Source organism: Gobius niger, assembly GCF_951799975.1.
Source record: "Gobius niger genome assembly, chromosome: 12".
Taxonomy (NCBI): domain Eukaryota; kingdom Metazoa; phylum Chordata; class Actinopteri; order Gobiiformes; family Gobiidae; genus Gobius; species Gobius niger.
Window position 1 is genome coordinate 4947484 of NC_136863.1, and position 22139 is coordinate 4969622.

A 22139-nucleotide genomic window follows, 5' to 3' on the forward strand; every position below is an offset into this window, starting at 1 on the left:
CGATCTAAATGCACACGCAGTTCATTTGTCAGATTTAAACCAGATAAGGTCCAGTAGCAGAGAAATGACACTTGGACAGAGGTCAGAAGGATAAGGGGCTTCGCTGTGAGGTCGAGCCCAGGTTTGAGTGGGAGGGGGCCGGGAGGACGGGGCAGCAGCTCCCTCTTCAGTAGAAGTCTGAGAGGCGGCCGGTCTCAGACGCAGCAGCCCCCGTGGAAGCGCTCTAATATAGGCCGGGGCCTTTATTTACTCAAGGGCATCTAGGACCAGGCCTTTATTGGAACCAGGCCACAATTACAGACAGGCCTTTATTTCTATTTGAGCAAAACGGACGACCAGGAAAATGAAGAAAAACGATATTTGTGTCCATTTGCACCTAAAATATTAGGTTTATTAATTAACATTTCAAACCCTCTCCCAGCGGCTGGAACATTGACGCCTTTTATTTTGTCGGGACAACAGGAAGTGTTTCGTTGCTGTTAGCGGAACATTGACATCAGTGTCACTGCAGGTTTCTGTTTCGTTTTTACTGCAGACCGGATTATTTGTTGTCATCTTGTGTAAAAGGCGAGTTTAGACGGAGCGTTTGTGGTTGTGATCGATCATGAGACTGACCCGAGAGAAGACGAGACGCTCGCGCTGATCGGAGGAGTTATTTTGAGGCGTGGGACTGACCTGCACACGGAGCAGCTGGACGTGCTTTGAAGACGCGATGGTGACTTTATTAAAACCCTGGAGGGTCACACAACATTTGTTGCCCTGTTTCCAAATATAGTCACTGGAGGTTTGAAAAGTGGCTAAATCTGTGTCAAAGTTATGCTCGGATCAGCTCCTCCGCAGCTTCTCCATCGGCCCGGGTTCCCGTTTGTTTACTTCCTGCACGTGAGTTATCCTTTACACGAGTATGAGACAAATTCCTAACATGGGGAATATTTCTACCGCTAGTTTCTAATAACAGCCCCGGCCTGTTTTAATTTGCCTCCCCCAGCCGCGAACCCGGCCTCTGTTAGAGACCCGGCCGCTAATGGAATACAGGCCAGTATTAGAGAATTTACGGTATACGCAAATAGTCACAGTGACGCACATATACTGCCAAGTTTGATTTTGCAATCACGAAATCCTTTCCTTTTCTCTTTACCTTGACCTCTGGTGGTTGACTTGAGATCAGTCTGCAGTCACCCAGTAGACCGTGATCCACTGGTTGGGCACCCCTGATCTAGAACCTTCATCCAAGACCGACTTCTGAACTACTCAGCGCTAACACAGACATTGAGATGATACTTTTGAGCTTTTTTGGACACAACAGGAAACTTAATAACAAAGATATGTGTAAAATTGACAGATAATGTCGGCAAAAACAGCAGTTATATGAGTCTGGGTCAACATTTCTTATATTTTTCTATGAGCTTACGGAGTAAAAGGTTAAACCATGTCATTGTTATTAACAAACAGAGATTGCAATGCTCTGTCTCTTGTAAATACATTTGTTCCTCGTTCCATCCAGCCCTCTATAGTGTTATACTGTGTTAGTGTTGTGAATAAACTGGACGTGACAAATTAATTCTCTGTTTTGACCTTTTCCTCAAATTCCTCTGGACATCGCTCGCTGCTGGTGTAAAGCTGCCCAAGACTGAAACACCAGGGAAACCCCGCTTTACTCCAAGCAATTTAGAGGTCACTGAACGGCAGCAAGAATGGTCGATCTTGCTTATGCTAAAGCCACGCTGCCCAACATTTTGGATGATACTGTTGCCAGCGATGCAAAAAATGCTCCTACTGACCAGCTCCACACAGATAAAGATAGTTTTACAGTAGGTAATCCAAGAAAGGATTTGGATGAGAACTTAACCTATTTAAAGGGGCGAGGTGCAAGTTAACCATTTTATACTCACTACTGCCACCTCAGGTCATAAGTGTAACTGTACCTTCTATATCAAATGTGTGCATGACGGCAATTCGACCCGAAGTGACACCTTTTTGAGTGCCAGTGCAGGATTTTAGGTCTGGGCTCATTCTACACATTAGGACATTGTTGGCACATTTAGGGGGGGAAATTAAAGAATTTTACCATTTTTAAACTCTGTATAGTCCCTTTAAAATGCCTCAGGAGGGTTGCCAGGTCCGCGGTTAAACCGCGGAATTGGGCGGTTTTTAAAGCCATTCCGTGGGTGAAAAAAACTGTCCGCGTTTTTTTGTCTTGCTGTAATCAATGTCAAATTGTCTATTTCTGACTTATTTTTGATCAAAATCACTATTTCGAAGGCAAATCCAAGGCTCTGTAAGCTGCTTTTTCATTAAGGGAGGGAGGTGGGGGCGGTTTCTCATCATCGCAGGAGCACATGGGCTCTGTTAACTAGTAAACAATATTGAAAATTCAACCCGCGCCGTATCTCCGCGGATTTTCAGATATTTTTGGGTGGGTTTGGCTGCCCAGACCTGGCAACCCTGTGCCTCAGTCCCCTGTAGGGATGGGCGATACCACATTTTTTGGAATCGATACGATACCGATACTTTTGGGGTCTTTTTTGTCGATACCGATACTGGTCATTTCGTATGGGTGAATGTATTTCAATCAATATACATTTCTAAAACTGGTTGTTTTATATAAGTAATTGGTCAATTAAAATTATATTACATCAACTGGTTAATTAGACAATGCTAATGTGAAATTAAATACATAAACAACATTTTAAATTAATACTTAAATGACAAACAGAACCTAAACCAGAATGATAGGACTGGCTCAGTTCAATCCTTTGCTGTTGTGACTGTTTTGGCTCAGAACAAAGAAATAAATCATCCTTTTGTGTTGATAATTGTTGCCCCGCCTTCTTTTTACAAATGCAAATCTGTATCGATACTTTTTGCCCTATATCGATACTTAAAAAGTAGCCGTTTAGTATCGATATATCAATACTTTGGCATCAATCCGCCCATCCCTAGTCCCCTGTTCAAATGCCATGTGGGGACAGAAGCTTCTTCTCTGAGTCCCATCATGTTTTTTATGTGGTGAGGGAAACTGGAGTAACTGAAGGAAACCTGCGCAGACACGGGGAGAACATGCTTCACACAGAAAGGCTCCGACATGGTGAGAATCGAACCCGGGACCTTGTAGCTGTAACTGCTGTGCCACTTTAAGAATACTCATATTACTACTTCCTGATCTTAGCGTTTGGATAACGTCTTCAAAACTGTTATGTATTTTTCCCCCTTTATCATCATTCTCGTCTGGCTCCCCATCGGCCAAGTAAGAGTAAAATCAATAAAGAAATCAACTGTTTAATGGACATGAACTTGTATATTTGAATAGATCTTTATTGAAGCGGTGTAAGCACAACAAACGTGAAAAAGTGTTGAGTTTCTTAGTAAAACAAACTTTTCCCGGGCAGGTTCTCCTCACGGACACATTTATTCCCGGATATTGTGGATATTCATGTTGCAGGTGCCGCGCCGCCTTAAGCTCCTCATCAAACTCACCCCGAGGTCTCTGATTTGGCTAACCCTCCTCGCGGCGCTGATACCGGTCCCCGTTTAGTCCAAACTTAAGCCCGGAGGTGACATGGAGCATCAGCGGAAGGGTCCTGGCAAAACATCAGACCAGAATCCCAGTATTAAAATGTCGGATTATAACAAAAATGAAAATAAACAACTCAGGGGTCGACCGGCGATAGCGCTAATGCGCCGGGGCCCCGGGACAGGCTGCTCTGCCCCCTGGAGGGGAGGAGGGACGTGCTTTATTTTGGGGGTGGGAGGGTAAGGCGTAGGATGGTTAAGATGCCCCGAGGGGACAGGGTTTTGAATGACAGAAGCTTTAAGAACTGGATAAACAAAGATAAGAGGAGAGGTTTAGAAAATGGGTTTGGTGCAAATGGACAGAAAACACAGACTACGGTTAGGAAAATGTTCTTTGCTGCAAAATATGTTTTATTTTGTGTGATATTGAGCAGAGACCATTATGGCAGAGAGTATAGCACTCTCGCTGTACAACAAGTTCAAAGTGGGATCAGCGCTGAAAAATACAGACTGACCCGCACCTGACCAATTTACTTGAACTGTCGACCCGAGCCCGAAACAAACCCGACGTACATCATATTTTTTTTAAGCTATTAAGGTGCGGTCAGAGCTCTTTGTGCAGTGCATTCAGCAGCAGCAGAAAACTGAGAGGTGCACGGCGTGTGGAAGAGGTTACATGCATCAAACAAGAACCAAACAGGTGCATTCATTCACTGTGAGTTAAACTCTGTCCTGAGAGAAAGAGTGAATAGCTCTGTGTAGCATCGGTATCAAAGCTCAGGCCTTGACACTTCAAAAACATGACCAACACAGTCAGTACCCGCCCCCCGCAGCATCCGTGCTCCCCACACAGTAGGAAGAAAGGCTGACCTACGGGTCAACTCCTCTATTTTATCATATGATCACATTTTGAATCCAATATGCTGAGCCAATAGCTTATATTTTCATTAGAGATAATATTATTATTGATAATAATGATAAAATAATAACCCGACTGTCATCCATGATATCTTGGCCAGACCCGGCCCAAATATCGGGTCGGTTTTGGGCATAAAATCTCACCTCTTGGTCGAAGACAGCAAGTTTAATTCCAAGGGCTTGGTGGGGCTTTAGTGTATGGGTTATCCTTGGGTTTGCGAAAACTCTTCTACTGTTTCGGTTTCCCTTATCAACCTGAAACATGCACAACAGTTCAGGCCTCCAGCTACGGTCACACAATCCCCCTGACAGGTTGCTTCAAAGTAGACATATCGTATGTTTTTTTTTTAGCTTTTGACCATGTCATTTGTGTCCCTGTCAAAAACGTTGACTATTTGCTTAATTCACGTACTGTTTGAGACGTGTGGTCTGGGATCAGGCGTGATTCCTTCAAGTTTCCGAGGGACGTGATTGACATGTGTTTTAAAGCCGGATATCATGCGTGTTTTGGAAACAAGGAAGTTAGTGGTTAGTGGTGGCAGAGACAAATGTGAACGATCTATGTTGTTTTTGCCACAGAATCTTAAGGATGCAACAAGTCATTAGGAACTCGAGTCAGGTTTTAAACGGAGGAGAATTCAACCTGCTTTTGAACAGACACAAAACGAAGGTGTGGATTGGGCGCCATTGACTCACTAGCATGCTGCGGTAAGATGATTATGAAAGCTCGTTCTCACGGCTGTGTAACCAGCCCTGGGTCTATAGCCTGTCCATCCATGGGAGTGGATCTCTCCTGCTGTGGTTCACCCTACAGCCTCTTTTTTCTCCCACTGGGTTTTTCAGTGTTTGCTTGCCGTGTAGGAGACTCTAAGGACTGGGGGATTCTCTGGATGCGTCTCCATCGCTGCTGACCCTTATTTGGACAATACCTCTGTTTGGACATGTTTGGTTATGTTTGTTTTGGTATCATTGATGTTTGGTGCAGCCCTGTGAGGCTACTCCTGTTGTGACATTGGGCTGTACAATACTGATTAAAATGACATCACCGCTGATAACACACCCCTCAAAAGTCCTTTATGCTTCGTACAAACACTGGAGTCACTGATTATGGCCACAACATTCCCAAAGATAACTTTTAAAAGTTTTCTCTCACATATGGTTGTCCTAATCATTTCAGCATGTAAAAAGTTTGTAGCACAGAAAGATGTCATCCTTACCAGAGTATCTTGAATCACTCCGACAAACCACGGCTACAATGCTTTGTTGTCACCGTTATTCTGTCGTTTGGGCGGCGGCTATTCAGCTGAAATTGATGATACGGAAATGCTATAGTTGAGTGTAGCCAGCACAGTGGAGATCAATTGAGTTTGATCAGTTTGTAAATTATAATGAGATATGTACGCATGTGCGGTCAGTCCAGCTATTTTTAGCACAATCGGGAAACCAGACATTGCCCTCCATCCATCCATCCATCCATCCATCCATCCATCCATCCATCCATCCATCCATCTTCTTCCACTTTCCGTTGCCAGGTCGTGGCTCCTCCTGCAGGCGGTGGGTCCACAGAAGGACGGCCTCACGATTGTATCCGGGCCTGTTGGTCTCTCATAAGGGGCTCCTGAACCGCTCTTTGTCTGACCCGTCACCTACGACCTATTTGCCATGAAAGACCCTGTCAGGGGCACGAAGCCCTGGACAAAATAGCTTCCAGGATCATTCGGGTGCTGAAACCCCTCCACCACGCTAAGGTGGTGGTTCCAGGAGGGGCAGACATCGCCCTATTGATTGATAATGTGCAGAAAGTTCAAAATCCTCTCCAGCTCAGCCTCTCACTCCTCACTGCCTCTTCTTTACACAGCCAGACATTATTTCTAATGTTATAACGTAAAACAGGGGTAGGCAACGTCAGGCCCGGGGGCCAAATCCGGCCCTCCAGCACAGAACCTCTGGCCCACGAGGTGATTTTGAGAAAATTATTATACAAGAGATCAAATACCAGTTAAACTCTGAAATGCGGGAAATTCTGTTTGTATTTCTTAATTTTCCTGGCCGAACGTCCCAATATGTCGTTTATAATGTTAAACATTGGTATTTGCAGGAAATGGTTCTTTACTTTGCTACAATGGTGAGGTTCGGCCCTTGGTGTTTTGGCAATGATGAAAATCGGCCCTCCTGGAAGCAAACTTGCCTACCCCTGACGTAAAATATCAAGGCAGATCTACACAAAAGTATGCTTTTATAGTCCAAACAGTATCATGAGGTTTTCCAGTAGCTTCAGTTATGCGTGACATGTCCACTTTGATGGATGGCTCAAATTTCGCTACAAGGAACAATAGATAAACTATGTCTTTAAATTGGAATCTTTGAAGGTTGTTCCTTTTGGGAAAGACAAAAGAACTGTCAGTAACACACAAAGACTTTTCAAATGGCACAGACTTTAAAAGATGTAGCAGCATGTTTTACCTGTCACTGCCTTCTCTCACACGGCCTTTAATCATCCCGGTCTGTCTAATTAGCCTAAAAAACTCTTCTCTTCCCACATCCAGACTCCAAACCCGGGTACTCCTGACACTCCTGCCCTTTCTGCTGCTCAAACCCCTTCTCTCCCTGTGTCTCCAATAAACTGCACTCTCCCTTTTTTTAAGTGTGTTCTGCATAAATCCGCCATTAACTTAAAAAAAGGCGTCATTTGTCGAGGCTCGTGCGGTCCCTTAGCGTGTCGCCGGACGTGTTGAGAGTTAGCGGCCGCTAAGTAGCACACGTGTCCGAAATAAACACGCTCCTCGCCTCGTCGTTAATAACGCGGCCCAGTTTTGTGCTGCCGCGGCGCTTTCTGACTTGTTTTTTTTTTGTTTATCCGTGCGTCTGCGGAGAGCGCCGGCGCGGTGGAGGGTGTGATATGGATGGAGCCTGTTTCTGTGTCACAGCGGGCTGCAAACGCCGTGTTCAAATTTGTCTCTCCACCAGTGCAGATTTATCTCGGGGAAGCCTCCGCAAATACGATGCAGCTTTGGAGGCCGTGGCGCTCGCAGCACAATAGGTCCTTCATTGTGGAGTTTAAATGTGCTCCCTGTGGCTGGGTGAGTTTCCTCAAAACGTATCTAAAAATTTAAAGGAATAGGCCACCGTTTTTTCATACAGAGATATGTTTTTACCTTAGCTTTGACGAGTTCTTTAGGACCTGTCTGATCTTCACCCGCGCCTTCAGTCACGTAAACACAGCGCAGGCGGCGTTAGCATTTAGCCTCTCCCTCTCTCCTCTATAGCTCCAAAACAGGTCAAGATAGAAGCTACCAAGCTCTTCTACGTTTTCCCTATTTAAATATGGTTACGAACTATATTGTAAGGCGTAATAATACCAGGAGTAGTTTGGCATCCGAACAGTAAAGTGAAGAGTACTGCGCAGTAAAGTGAAGATTACTGCGCGGATTTCGAACTACTCCTGGTATTATTACGCCTTACAATATAGTCCCCCCTTTTATCCGCTTAGAAAATCCACATTGTTTAATTTTGTGTAATTATACTTTGTAGTGGAACACTTCACGTAACCATATTTAAATAGGGAAAACGTAGAAGAGCTTGGTAGCTTCTATCTTGACCTGTTTTGGAGCTATAGAGGAGAGAGGGAGAGGCTAAATGCTAACGCCGTCTGCGCTGTGTTTACGTGACTGAAGGCACGGGTGAAGATCAGACAGGTCCTAAAGAACTCGTCAAAGCTAAGGTAAGAACATATCTCAGTATGTAAAAACGGTGGCCTATTCCTTTAACATTTTCTTTGCACGATGCTCTGTCATTAACGGAAACCAATGGTGACTTTACACCTCCCAAAATCAAAGTTTTCTTTTTTCTGTGACCCAAGTGACAACTCTGGGGAGGGCATCATATTTGTAGCCACACTGTTTTTTGTTGTAAACATTTGGGGCGCCCTCCTCGAACCGCCACCTTAACCTCTTACCACCCGCCTAAACCGAATGCATTCTCTCCTCTTTGCCTAAAGGCCAGAGTAACGCCTCATTTGAAAGCTAAGACCCACAAAACGGATGTTTTTCCTCGCGTTGTTGCCGTGTTGTTGTCAATATGTTCATGTTTTTTTCCTCTCGTTTTTTTTTTTTTACTTTTTGTCACTTTTTTGCTACTTTTTTGTTGCACTTCTGTTAATTTTTTGCTGCTCTTTTGACACTTTTTTGTTGGGTTTTTCTGTCACTTTTTATCGCTTTTTTGTTTCAATTTATTGTCACATTTTTGTCTCTTTTTTGCTGCACTTTCATACATTTTTGTCACTTTTGTCACATTTTGTCAAATTTTTGTCTTTTTTTGTGCTTTTTGGTTGGTTTTTTGTCGCTATTTTTGTCACATTTTGAACTTTTTTTGCTGCGTTTACATCCCCTTTTTCTTCTCATTTAGACGCTTTTTTTCCCAATAAGCTTTTAGATTTGGGTAATGCCAAACTGGAGAAAATGTGATTGGTTCAGAGGGAATTAAGAGGTTAATAAGTTGGAGGGGTTTGAAAACCCGAATGATCCTGGAGCTCTGTTGTCGAGGGTTTCCCAGGGCAAACAGGTCCTAGGTGACAGGTCAGACAAAGAGCGGTTCAGAAGCCCCTCATGTGAGACCAACAGGCCCGGTTAGAACCGTGAGGCCGTCCTTCTGTGAACCCACCACTTGCAGGAGGAGCCACAGGGGCTGGTGCAGTGTGATTTTGGCAACTCCAACGGCTGCTCCCCTGACCAGTCCATGGTCAAGTGGAAGAGCGTTAATGGATGGATGGATTGAAGCTTTGATTGACAGGCTCTGCAACCTTTTTCTCCAGCAGGTTAGACTACTGTATTGGCTGCTCAGTATCAGACAGCTGCAGTGCATCCAGAACTCTGCTGCTCAAGGCCTGACTAGAACCAGAAAATACAACCATATTAGTCCAGTGCTCCGGTCTAATATGATTGTAGAGAACAGACTTTTAAACAGTTCTGCTCGTTACAAGACTCTTCATGATCAAGCACCAAAGTCCATCTCTGACATGTGTAATTGTGGTCCTCTGCTTCATGGAGCTGCTCCACATGAACAAAGCTCAGAGCTGCTCCTTTGACAGAGAATTTAAATGATCTGAGGCTCTTTCAGACGGTCAATAGAAGTTTGAATGATTTTAGTCTCTCCTTTTCATTTTTATTTAGTCTTATTTTAGTCGACTAAAAATATCTGGACATTTTAGTCATAGTTTTAGTCTCATGAGAACCTTTTAATTTAGTTTTAGTCCAATTTTAGTTGTCAAAAATATCACTTTGACTAAAATTAAGACTACATATTTTAGTCGACGAAATTAACACTGCTCTGAGAACTTCAGGGAGGGGTCTCCTGGTGGTTCCCAGAGTCAGACAGAAGTCAGATTGCATATGTGTATGATAATGTATATCAGAGTATGCAGTTTACTTGTTACTTCAATAATCGGAGATCTCCAGAAATCAGCTGATGATCAGATTTTTTTGTTTGCTAAAACGTAGCCAAGACGGCTAAATTGAGCTGTGAAGAGTTATTGAAACACATCATTTAGACTTTTGTGCAGTTGCTCAGATGTGGGCAATGACGTAACATTTGTTGCAGGAGGATATGGAGCGTATCATGACGCAACTTCCTGGTTGTTCCCTCCTCTGGGTTAGGAAGGTTCAAAAGGAGCAGCTGAAACTCCTGTTCCTCACTGCAAAATGATCCTCAAAGTCCACCTCATGACATTGGCCTAAAAGATTAAGAAACAGGAGAAAGAAGAAAAGAGCTATCTTGCCACTTTTAGATGCAGCCCTCCTGTTTACCTGCAGGCCTCCAGTATGTTTCTCCCATATATTCACTGTCCACTCTAAAAAAAGGAAGAAAAAAAAACATCTCAATCTAGACACATCCCGCATCATCTACATCTCACCATCTTAATTACGATTACAAATTAAAAAAATGAATTGTGTCTCGGCTTTAGTTTGAGCCACTGGGGCCTCCGCGTTATTGAGCTGTTGGAGTTGTTTGCGTATAGACAGTCCGGGTTCATAGTTCACGGCTCCGGCAGACTTCATTTGCATGTGTGTCCTCCGCGGGACCCATTTTAATATCTGCATATGCGTCTGGTCATAGCTGCAGGCCGCCGGGGTTGTGCTAATAAGGCGGGGGGCACTGCGGGACGGGGTCGTGGTCGGCCGTAGTTCATTTCGAATATTAATATTTGAGCAGGGAGCCGTCGAGGGGGCGGCTTGCTCCGACAGTGACAGGAAACCACGAGCCAGAGCCACGTGTCGAACCGATATGAGGATATAGAGATGTCCACTACAGCAGCAATCAGGGCTAAAGCACGGGCCGGGAATGGGCTTATATATGCCGGTTCATATTAAAGTTTTATATTTATGTTGGCTCCGTGCACACTGTCGTTAGAGAAGGGGGTTTTCAAACATTTTTGTATGTCTCTATTTTTTTGTATTGTCCTGCTCTTGTGTTTTTGCCTTGTGTTTGTTACATAGAGATGCATTATGACCATTCCACATCACTCATGGTAATGGTCCCATATGTTTGTGAAAATAATATGGCGCATAGGTTTTCAATTTTCAAGTCTTTTACTGTTAGAGGATCATTTAAATGTGGTTGAAAAAACTCCCAGTGATAGAATAAAGAATACATATAGTTAAAAACTCAAAATCCACTGTTCCAAATTATTATGCAACTCATCGTTTCAATACATTTTAAAGCTTGTCATTAACTGAAAATGGTCATTTGTTGAATTTGCAGCATTAGGAGGTCATATTTACTGAAATCAAAAGCTATTTCAATCAAAACATTTGAACAGGTCAAGTTATGTTTTACCATAGCAGCCCTTCTTTGAGCAGCTTCAAAATTCTTAAATCCATTAAACTTGTGCGTTTTTGGACAGTTTCTGCTTGGATTTCTTTGCAGGATGTCAGAATAGCCTCCCAGAGCTGTTTGGATAAAAACTGCCTCCCACCCTCATAGATGTTTTGCTTGAGGCTCCAAAGGTTCTCAACAGGGCTGAGGTCAGGGGAGGAGGGGGTCCACATCATGAGTTTCTCTCCTTTTATGCTCATAGCAGCCAGTGATGCAGAGGTATTCTTTGGAGTATGACATGGTGCGTTGTCATGATGAAGATGATCTTGTTCGGGAAAGCACGGCTCTTCTTTTTGTAGCATAGAAGACAGTGGTCAGTCAGAATCTCCACATATTTTTCAAAGGTCATTTTCACACCTTCAGGGATCCTAAGGGGCCGACCAGCTCTCTCACCATGACTCTGCCCCCTCCTTACTGACGTCACAGTCTTGTTTGGACATTGTGGCCATTCACCAACCATCCACTACTCCATTCATCTGACCATCCAGGGTTACACGGCTTCATCAGTGAACAAGACTCTTTGAAAATGAGTCTTCATGTATTTCTTTCCCATATTGCGTGAAAAGGATGTTCTGCTTAAGAATGCGGAATGTCCTTTTTCAGTAGTTTTTCCCTTAACTGGGCTTAATCTGGATAAATTGACTGAAAAAAAAGATCTTTTCCCAATTGAGATCCAGTCGGTCATGAACGTCACGTCACTAATCTTTCGCAGTGCCCCCTGTGGGTTGGACGGAGCCTGATCGTGAGTGACAGGGGTCATATGGAGACAGCGGCCGATGGAGGACAGTGATGGACGCTGCAGCTGATCTGACCAGAGGGATGAACCCAGTCTGTTCCAATAACCACATCTGCAAATCTGTCCCTCTCTGTGTGGACATGCAGCTGCAGTCCAGGCCAAATGTAACACAGCTATGCCCTCGAACATCGTGGGCTCTTTGCTTGTTTGGCCTTTTGGTATGAGGACTACATGGTCATTTAAGATTCTCCACATCCTTGGGGATTATCAGGTGTGCCTCATTCTCATAATCAATGTGCCCTGGTTAAATAGAGAAAGGTAAAGAAAGACCATTCCTGCCTACTCCAATGTAACAGACATTCTTTCATTGTCTCAGTGATCGCAATGAAAGAATGTCTGTGACATTCTTTGTTCACACCAAGTACAGCCACATTAAAAAAGAATACGCTTCCAACCTCCAAATCCGAGGCCATGGTTCTCCACTGGAAAAAGGTGGCATCTCCTCTTCATGGCGGTGGAGAGTCCTTGCATCAAGTGTAAGAGTTCAAAAGGCAAAGCTCTCGATTTACCAATCGATCTATGTTCCCACCCTCACCTATGGTCATGAGATCTGGGTAATGACTGAAAGGACGAAATCGCGAATACATCCATCCATCCATCCATCTTCTTCCACTTGTCCGTTTCCGGGTCGTGGGGGCAGCTGTTGGAGCTGCCCATATCACACTGCACCAGCCCCAATGGCTCCTCCTGCAGGTGGTGGGTCCACAGAAGGACGGTCTCATGGTTCTAACCAGGCCTGTTGGTCTCTCATGAGGGGCTTCTGAACCGCTCTTTGTCTGACCCGTCACCTAGGACCTGTTTGCCATGGGAGACCCTAAGAGGGGCACAAAGCCCCCGACAACAGAGCTCCCAGGATCATTCGGGCGCTCAAATCGCGAATACAAGCGGCCAAAATGAGTTTCCTTCGCAGGGTGGCCGGGGTGAGGAGCTCAGTTACCTGGGAGGAGCTTGGAGCAGAGTTGCTGCTCCTTCACGTCGAAAGGAGCCAGCTGAGGTGGCTCGGGCATCTGTACCGGATGCTTCCTGGTCATCTCCCTCAGAAGGTGTTCCAGGCATGTCCTATTGGGAGGAGGACTCGTGGAAGACCCATGGCACGCTGGTGGGACTATTTAACAGAGCTGGCCTAGTGTCGCCTCGGGGTCAGAACAGCTGGAGGAGGTGTGCGGGGATCTGGAAATCTGGGAATCTCTGCTGAGACTGTTGCCTCCGCGACCCGGCCCCGGATAAAGCGGAGGAAAATGGATGGATGGAAGATCAAGGTCAAATCTGGGCGAAACTGGCTCTAAAATTGGTCTAAACTGGACTTGATTAGATGTAACTGGGTGTAAACCATGTCTAAATCATAAAAAACACCTCACTTAAAAGCATTACAAAAGCATAAATGATAATATTAAAATGAATAAAGTCTAAAATATCCCAAACTACAACTTAAAGTAAACCGTTTTCAGCCAAAAGTCTTGGTGTCGTGTTGCTCTTCAGTGCACTATATGGATTTTTAAATATGCGACTCCAAAGTTACGTCTAAACTGCCAGAAATGGCATAAAATAACACTTTACATAATCAACGTATGATCTGTTCCCGTATCTGATCATCTCAGTGAAGTGAAAGGGACTGTGGCACGGGGCCGAGCGCGGTGCCATCTCCCGCCGCCGGCGCTTCATTTGCATAATTCGTCCGATTTGGGCGCGTGGGCGTGGAGTTTTCGGCGCGTGGGCGGGGAGGAGTGCGCGCCGTCGTTTTGTGCCGTTTTTTCCTTTAGGTGCAGCGTTTGCTTTCTTTTTTTTCTCCTTTCTCGCCGCTCTGGGCTCTCCGGGGAGCCGTGGCGTGGAGGTGGAGGAGGGGGCACAGCCAGCCGCACTGCCCCAGCGGGAGGCTCCAGATGTGGGCTACTGAGCTGACAGGCCTGGGCCCCCGTGGGCATGTGTGAGAGAGAGCCGCGAACGCCCGCTCTGGCCCCTTCTGCTGTGGGGGGGAGAGGAGGCGATAACACCACTGCACTCTGGGTAAAAATATATATGATGTTTGGGCAGCGCAGGAACAGAGCGGCACAGAAAGTGTTATTACGGTAACTACATGGTAATTACTGACCTCTGAACCCCTGCCTTAACCGAGCATTCTTTGTCACACTTTTGTCGCTCTTTAGTGGCTTTAGTGCCTCATTTGAAAGCTAAGGCCTAAACCTAACCGTTTCTACATTCTCAGCTGTATTCTGGCTAAAACATGGCTGTAACAGGTTCTGTAATGTGCACAGTTAAACATGACCTTCCCCAAACTCATGTTCTGTAAACCTTTGCCCAAACGCCGCAGTGACGTCAGCGCCCGCACTCGTGTCACCGGCGTTTACTCCGGTCTATAATTGTGTTTCGTTTCAGTAAAAGGGCTTTCGGGGATGCTCCGCTCAGGCACGTTCTTCATGATTGCTTCCAGACCCTGGTCCCTGCTCTGAGGGGAGTTTACCCCGAAGATCAGCTTCAGACTCGCTGAGGTCAGGGACTCTTCTGTTTTTTTCAAGGGTTCTGAAAAAGTCTGACAACAAAAACAAAAATCCAAAAACAAAAATCAAATAAATGCTCTTATTTTATTATATTTCTTAACATGAAAAGTTACACGGTGTGGCTTTAAAAGACCACGTGAAATCAGGTAGAGTTTGTGAGAATGGTCACTTTCCTCAGAGCCGGTGGCGTTTTGGTGTCAGTGAACAAGTAGAGCATTAAAAACTCGTTATGGACCCAAGTGTTCAACCAAGTGTCAAACAAAGGTCCCACAGGAGAGAGGAGGAGGAGGAAGAGGAGGAGGAAGAAGAGGAGGAGGAGGCAGAGGAGGAGGGGCAGAGGAGGAGGTGAGGGGAGGAAGAGGAGGAGCAGGAGGAGGAGGGGCAGAGGAGGAGGAGAGAGGAGGAAGAGGAGGAGCAGGAGGAGGAGGGGCAGAGGAGGAGGAGAGAGGAGGAAGAGGAGTAGGAGGAGGGGCAGAGGAGGAGGAGAGAGGAGGAAGAGGAGGAGCAGGAGGATGAGGAGGAAAGAGGAGGAGGCAGAGGAGGAGGGGCAGAGGAGGAAGAGGAGGAGCAGGAGGAGGAGGAGGACGAGGAGGAGAGAGGAGGAGGAAGAGGAGCCGCGGCTATCTGTTCAGACAATTCAATTTTTCTTTTTCTTTTAAAGGTACACTGTGTAACATTCTGAACTATACTGTTGCCGGCAAAACAAAACATGTTCCTCACAGAAACACAGAAAATGCTATTACTGCAGTGTGTAATAAAAGAACGGATTTGGATGAGGACCTAGCCTGTTTAAAATCTCAAATTCCACTGCCTTTCTTCACATCTCCATGGAGACGAGCTGGAGACGTACCCACTCCCGGTAAAGTTTACAGTCACAGCTTAAGAGGGCTGAGCGTCATGAATGTCTGTTTGTAAATGTATGGGGCATTTTTTCAATGATGAAAATATCTGTCATAAAATGAATGCTTGTATTTCAATTTTATTTATTGGGTAAAATTGTACGCGGTGTGGCTTTAAATAGACAAGTCTAAAGAGCCATAACTCGAATCATCCGGGAGGTTTTCACAAGGATCTCACAGACAAAAGGTTACAACTTTTCAAACACATTTTTTCCAGTACGGCTTTAACCAAATCTAAAAGCTTCTTGACTGGAGAGTTCACAGCTTATATGCCTCATTTGAAAGCTAAGACCAAAACTGATATAAATGGATCACTTTCCTTGTGTTGTTGCCGTCAACTTTTGAGGGTTTTTTCATGGCTTTTTTGTCACTTTTTTTGTTGCGTCTTTGTCACATTTTGTCACTCCTACGTTGTTTTTTTGTTGCATTTTTGTCACTTTTTTTTTACCCTTTTTCAGCATTTTTTGTCACACTTTAATCGCTCTCTTGTTGGATTGTTGCCACTCTATTGTTGCATTGTAGTCCTTTTTTTTGTAGCATTTTTTGTGCATCTTTGCTGCGTATTTTTGTAATTTTTTGCCTCATTTTCATTGGTTTTTGTTTCGCTTTTGTCACTCCTTTGTTACATTTTTGTCACATTCTTGCCTTTTTTGTTGTGTTTTCGTCACATTTTTTGTGTCCCTCTTTCATTGCTTTTTTGTCCTGATTTAGTCGCCCTTTTGTTGCTTTTTGTTTCATTTTTGTCACATTTTTGTTGGATTTTTGTTTTTTTGGTCACTTTTTTCAACATTTTTTGTCACACTTTTGTCGCTTTCTTGCTACATTTTGTGACATTTTTGTTGCATTTTTTGTCACCTTTTTTTGCCTTTTTTGTTTTGTTTTTGTCACATTTTTGCTGCATTTTTGTCACATTTTTTTTTTTTTTTTGCTTTTTGTCCCTTTTTTTTCCAGCATTTTTTGTCCCACTTTTGTCGCTTTCTTGCTACATTTTTGTGACATTTTTGTTGCATTTTTGTCACCTTTTTTTCTCCTTTTTCGTTGTGTTTTCGTCACATTTTTTGTCATTCTTTCATTGCTTTTTTGGTCATGATTAAGTCGCCTTTTTATTGTTTTTTTGCACGTTTTTGTTTCATTTTTGTCACATTTTTGTTGGATTTTTGTTTTTTTGGTCACTTTTTTCAACATTTTTTGTCACACTTTTGTCGCTTTCTTGCTACATTTTGTGACATTTTTGTTGCATTTTTTGTCACCTTTTTTTGCCTTTTTTGTTTTGTTTTTGTCACATTTTTGCTGCATTTTTGTCACATTTTTTTTTTTTTTTTTGCTTTTTGTCCCTTTTTTTTCCAGCATTTTTTGTCCCACTTTTGTCGCTTTCTTGCTACATTTTTGTGACATTTTTGTTGCATTTTTGTCACCTTTTTTTCTCCTTTTTCGTTGTGTTTTCGTCACATTTTTTGTCATTCTTTCATTGCTTTTTTGGTCATGATTAAGTCGCCTTTTTATTGTTTTTTTGCACGTTTTTGTTTTGTTTTTGTCACATTTTTGCTGCATTTTTGTCACATTTTTGTTGCTTTTTTGTCACTCTTTTTCCAGCATTTTTTATCACACTTTTGTCGCTTTCTTGCTACATTTTTGTGACATTTTTGTTGCATTTATTGTCACCTTTTTTTCTCCTTTTTCATTGTGTTTTCGTCACATTTTTTGTCATTCTTTCATTGCTTTTTTGGTCATGATTAAGTCTCCTTTTTATTGCTTTCTTGCGCGTTTTTGTTTTGTTTTTGACACATTTTTGTTGCATTTTTATTGCTTTTGTTTGCTTTTTGTCCCTTTTTTTTCCCAGCATTTTTTGTCACACTTTTGTCGCTTTCTTGCTACATTTTTGTGGCATTTTTGTTACATTTTTTGTCACCTTTTTTTTTCCTTTTTCGTTGTGTTTATCACATTTTTTGTCATTCTTTCATTGCTTTTTTGTCATGATTTAATCGCCTTTTTATTGCTTTTTTGCACGTTTTTGTTTTGTTTTTGTCACATTTTTGTTGCTTTTTTATCACTTTTTTTCCAGCATTTTTTGTCACACTTTTATCGCTCTCTTGTTGCATTTTTGTCACTTTTTTTCAGCATTTTTTGTTGCATCTCCGTCATATTTTGGTCACTTTTACATCGCTCGTTTTCATGTTTTTCATCACTATTTTGCCGCTTTTTTTCCCCGATTTGGGTAAAGCCGATCTGCCCGGTCCAGGTGGGGACTGTAAAGCCCTCTCCGTTCTTCCACATTAGAGAAAAGCCCATTTGGTCGTCCCTGTCCGACTCCTGATTCCTCTGAAGGAGCTTTGTGGTCGAACGACGTCGGGCGCTCGTGATTGTGTGCGTTGATGCGTGTTTTTGAGGGTGGGGGGGGGGGGGGGGGGGGACTCTATGTCTGGTGAGGAATTGATCCAGTCTGGGGGGCGAGACTTTGGGTGGAGGGGGTCACGCTCTTCCCCCCGAACCCCATTTCTAAACCAATTAGACGAGAGAAAATCCAAACTGATGCATTTCCAAAGTTGTGTCATTATTTCCCCCTGTTTGAAGCGCTCACTCTCTCAGTTGAATATTGTCTTTGTCATGAGCCTCGATCGGGGTCAGTCTGAAGGGATCGATGCTGGAGTCGCCCCCCCCCCCCTGCTGCCACTCACCTGCTCCTCCTCCTCCTCCGCGGGGGGAAGGGGGTTCGCAGACGAGACCACCTCAGGAAATACATTTTGCGGATCAATATATATATATCACACAGTAAAAGGTGGGGGAAGAGTCTTGCTCAACTGCACGGCAACAGTGTGACCCCAGACAAGATCAGAACTGCCAACCCTGATGAAAAGATATGATTTTTGATAAACATCTGGAATATAGTGAGAATGTTACTGCGATATTAACTTCTACACAATATCTTGCTAAAACTAGCTAGCTAAAACTTAAAGCAGAACTAAGTAACTTGTTTACCTTAATAAATAAATTTTTTGTCTCACTTTTGTCGCTCTCTTGTTGCATTTTTGTCACTTTTTTTGTCTTTTTTGTTGTGTTTTCGTCACTTTTTTTGTGTCACTCTTTCATTGCTTCTTTGTCATGATTTAGTCGCCCTTTTGTTGCTTTTCGTTTCATTTTTGTCACATTTTTGTTGGATTTTAGTTGGTTTATTTTTGCCCTTTGTCACTTTTTTTCAGCATTTTTTATCACACTTTTGTCGCTTTCTTGTTACATTTTTGTGACATTTTTGTTGCATTTTTTGTCACCTTTTTTTGCCTTTTTCGTTGTGTTTTCGCCACATTTTTTGTCATTCTTTCATTGCTTTTTTTGTCATGATTTAGTCGCCCATTTATTGCTTTTTTGCACGTTTTTGTTTTGTTTTTGTCACATTTTTGCTGCATTTTTGTCACATTTTTGTTGCAACACAATAGCTTGGCCAAAACACAGCTAAAACTTAAAGCAGAACTAAGTAACTTGTTTACCTTAATACATCCTTTCCGTAGTCCCTTTGGGGATGATCGGGGGGTCTTTCATCTCCCCCTGGTGTCTCTGGCCGGAAAACCACACTTGCAACTTGACTGCCACCAGTCCGGAGCCACCAATACACTCTAACAAAATCACAAAGAAGAAGCTAACAGGCTAACGGGCAAAGCTAACTGTGGACTAGCGCCACTTTAAACAGTATTTACAGCCCAGATTGAGTGAGAAAAATGATCTCCATTGTCTAATTGGATGTACAATATCCCTCTGTCCCTTTGTCTTTTCTGTCAGCGTAGTATTTACTCTCACCGACAATTAATGAGTAAAAAACATAACATGCTACGACACCTGTAGTGGCGCTTATGGCCTCTAGGGGCATGAGTTACTTAGTTCTGCTTTAAAGAAAGTAGGAAAATGATGCATAAAACTGAACTTATGCATCATTTTAATTGAAAAACTTTGCTTATTCCAGGTATTCAAATACATCTTTATCACTATCTTACACTTTGTTGGTTAGAAAATGCCACAGTTTCACTTCCTGGTCTTCAAAGGGTTCCCAAACTTTCCAGGCCGCGCCCCCTCAAATCACTCACTTTTGTAAAACGTAATTAGCATTTATAATAATGTTTATCTGGTTTAATGATGTTAGTTTGGATACTAAAAAACAGTATGACGTTTCAAAAATCAAAAATTCAATGTCAGTAAGGCAAAAAATTCTTAACTTGTGTCACTGAGCAAATACAGGTCTGTTTTTGATGAGAGAACAACATTGTAAAAAGCTTAAAGGGATATTTCAGAATTTTTGACAAAGGGCCTTGTTTCCTAGTTATCCAAAGTGTTGTTGATTTCTGGAGATATATATATATATATTTAAAGTCATTCAGTCCTTATATCTGAACAGTCTAATGGTGCTACGCGAGTGCTAGGCTAGTGCATGTCTATGGTAACTAGTAGCCTGCATTAAAAACAGTCTGACCTAAGCACAGCGCACCTGAGGCAAATCACTTAAAACACCGGACTACCCATATAAAAGTCTGTGTTGACTGAATAATGTTTTAAATACAACCATTTTGCATTTTAAATAACTTATATTTCAGCAGCATCAGCTTCCTGGTTGTAGCTACGCAGCGGTGGAGTGATCTGCCCGGTTACCGGATCTACAGTAGTTTGTTTACCTGAGGCTGCATTACTACACGTGGAATTCACAAAGGAGCTTCTACAAATCAGATGTGGCAACGTTTGGAGGACGAGCCCATGAGTTTGAAGAGGTTTTTAATGCAGGCTACTAGTTAGCATAGACATGCACTAGCACTAGCACTAGCCTAGCACCACTAAACTCTTCAAATATAAAGACTGCATGAATTAAATTATATATATATATATATCTTCAGAAATCAGCAACACTCTGGATAACTCGGAAATGAGGCCCTATGTCAAAAATCCTGAAGTATCCCTTTAACCGAGCACATTTTCTCCAGTTTGGTTTTACTCAAATCTAAAAGCTTCATGTCTGTCAGTCTGTCTGGCTCTCTTTCTGCCTGTTCAAATACCTGGAAGGCAAACTTTTGTTCAAATTCTAAAACCTTGTGGTCTAAGCCTCGCGAAAGAGGACCCTTTAATCCATCTTGGACCACGGGGCAGCGCCTCTCCCCACCCTCTGCCCCGCCGCAGCCAAAGGTACTGGTGGGAGGATTAACCTATTGTGCATGTTTTTATAATGCACTGACGTATTGAACCGGGACTAATCCAGATCTGGACAGGACTGAACCAGGACTAAAGCAGGTCTAAACCAGGACTAAAGCGGGGTCTGATGAGGTGTAAATTAGGTGAAGGGGGGGGGGCCCGCGCTGTGGGGGTTTGGATCGATAGTAGCTGCAGATTTTCCCTCTCTCCTGATTGTCATGCTGCCGCTGAACAATTAAACTGAAGAGAATTGCATCTGGACCTCCCTCCTCCTGCCGTTCTCTTTCTCAAACCAGGGTGTTTAAATCGTCTGCGGTGTGTTGTTGGTATTCACAAAGCAGACAGAGGGATCTAAGGCGACGAGAGCGTGGAAGCCAAGCCAACGATTTCAATAGTCATCTAGTACGTGATTTACTGTGTTCGTCGCGAAAACAACAGTCCTGTCCTCATCCAAACCTGACAGACATGTGGCTGCAGCGCTTTATACATGAGCTGGATAAATCGTCCCAGGACACAAAAGGATTCAGAACGCCATCAAGTCTTTGGGCTTATTAGTCATAGGGCACAGATCATACGAACTTTTAACCACATTATGACGTCAAAAACAAGATAGTGGTATGCTTTCTTTGCACAGTTTGGAGTAATCCTGTATGCTGTCAGCTATACTTCTTGGATTATGTTGTGTCATAGAAAACATGGCCCATAATCCACCACTGAACTCGTTTTAAAGAGGGGGTATTATGCTTTTTTCAATCACATAGCACCAGTCTATATCACACTACAATGATGACAAACCTTCTGTTGGTCTGTAAATGCAGTAAATTAGAATAACTGCCTTGTATAAAATTGCTCTCTCAAAATGGCTGTAGTGAATGTCTTGAAATAGGCCTCTGTCTCTTTAAGAACCTCTGACCCTTTCCGACACGCCCCCTCCACACGCTGTCTGTGGCATCAGTGGGGAGGGGGTTCTGCTGAGGGGCAGTGGTTGGTTACTCGGCTGGTGACGAAAGCTCGGAGGCGTCTCCAGGAGGTGGGGGCGTTCCTAGGAGGACTCAGGCAAACCTATCCCTAAAATGGCCGCCATCAGAGTTTTTACAGATTTCTCAAAAATACGTGAATGTGCCAAGGCAACACTTAAAGCATGTTTTTAATGAGGGAATGACATAATAACATGATGTAAAGCTTGAAAAAGTCGATTTTGCATAATACCCCCCCTTTAAAAATTCCTAACTCCACACAGGAATGGGTCAGAGACTTACTTGACTTTTAACATACTCTGGAATTTATGCTCTACAGGCCAGGGGCCGGATTAAATCATCTCGCGGGCTTGATCCAGCCCTCGGGCCGTATGTTTGACACCCCTAACTTAGAGGCAATGATAATTCCTCACATTAATTACTGTATTTCTTGTTAGTCACAGGCAAGTGAGACAACAATAAACCTCTAAAATCTACATATAGTCAAGCTGTTAAAAGTGCTAGACAT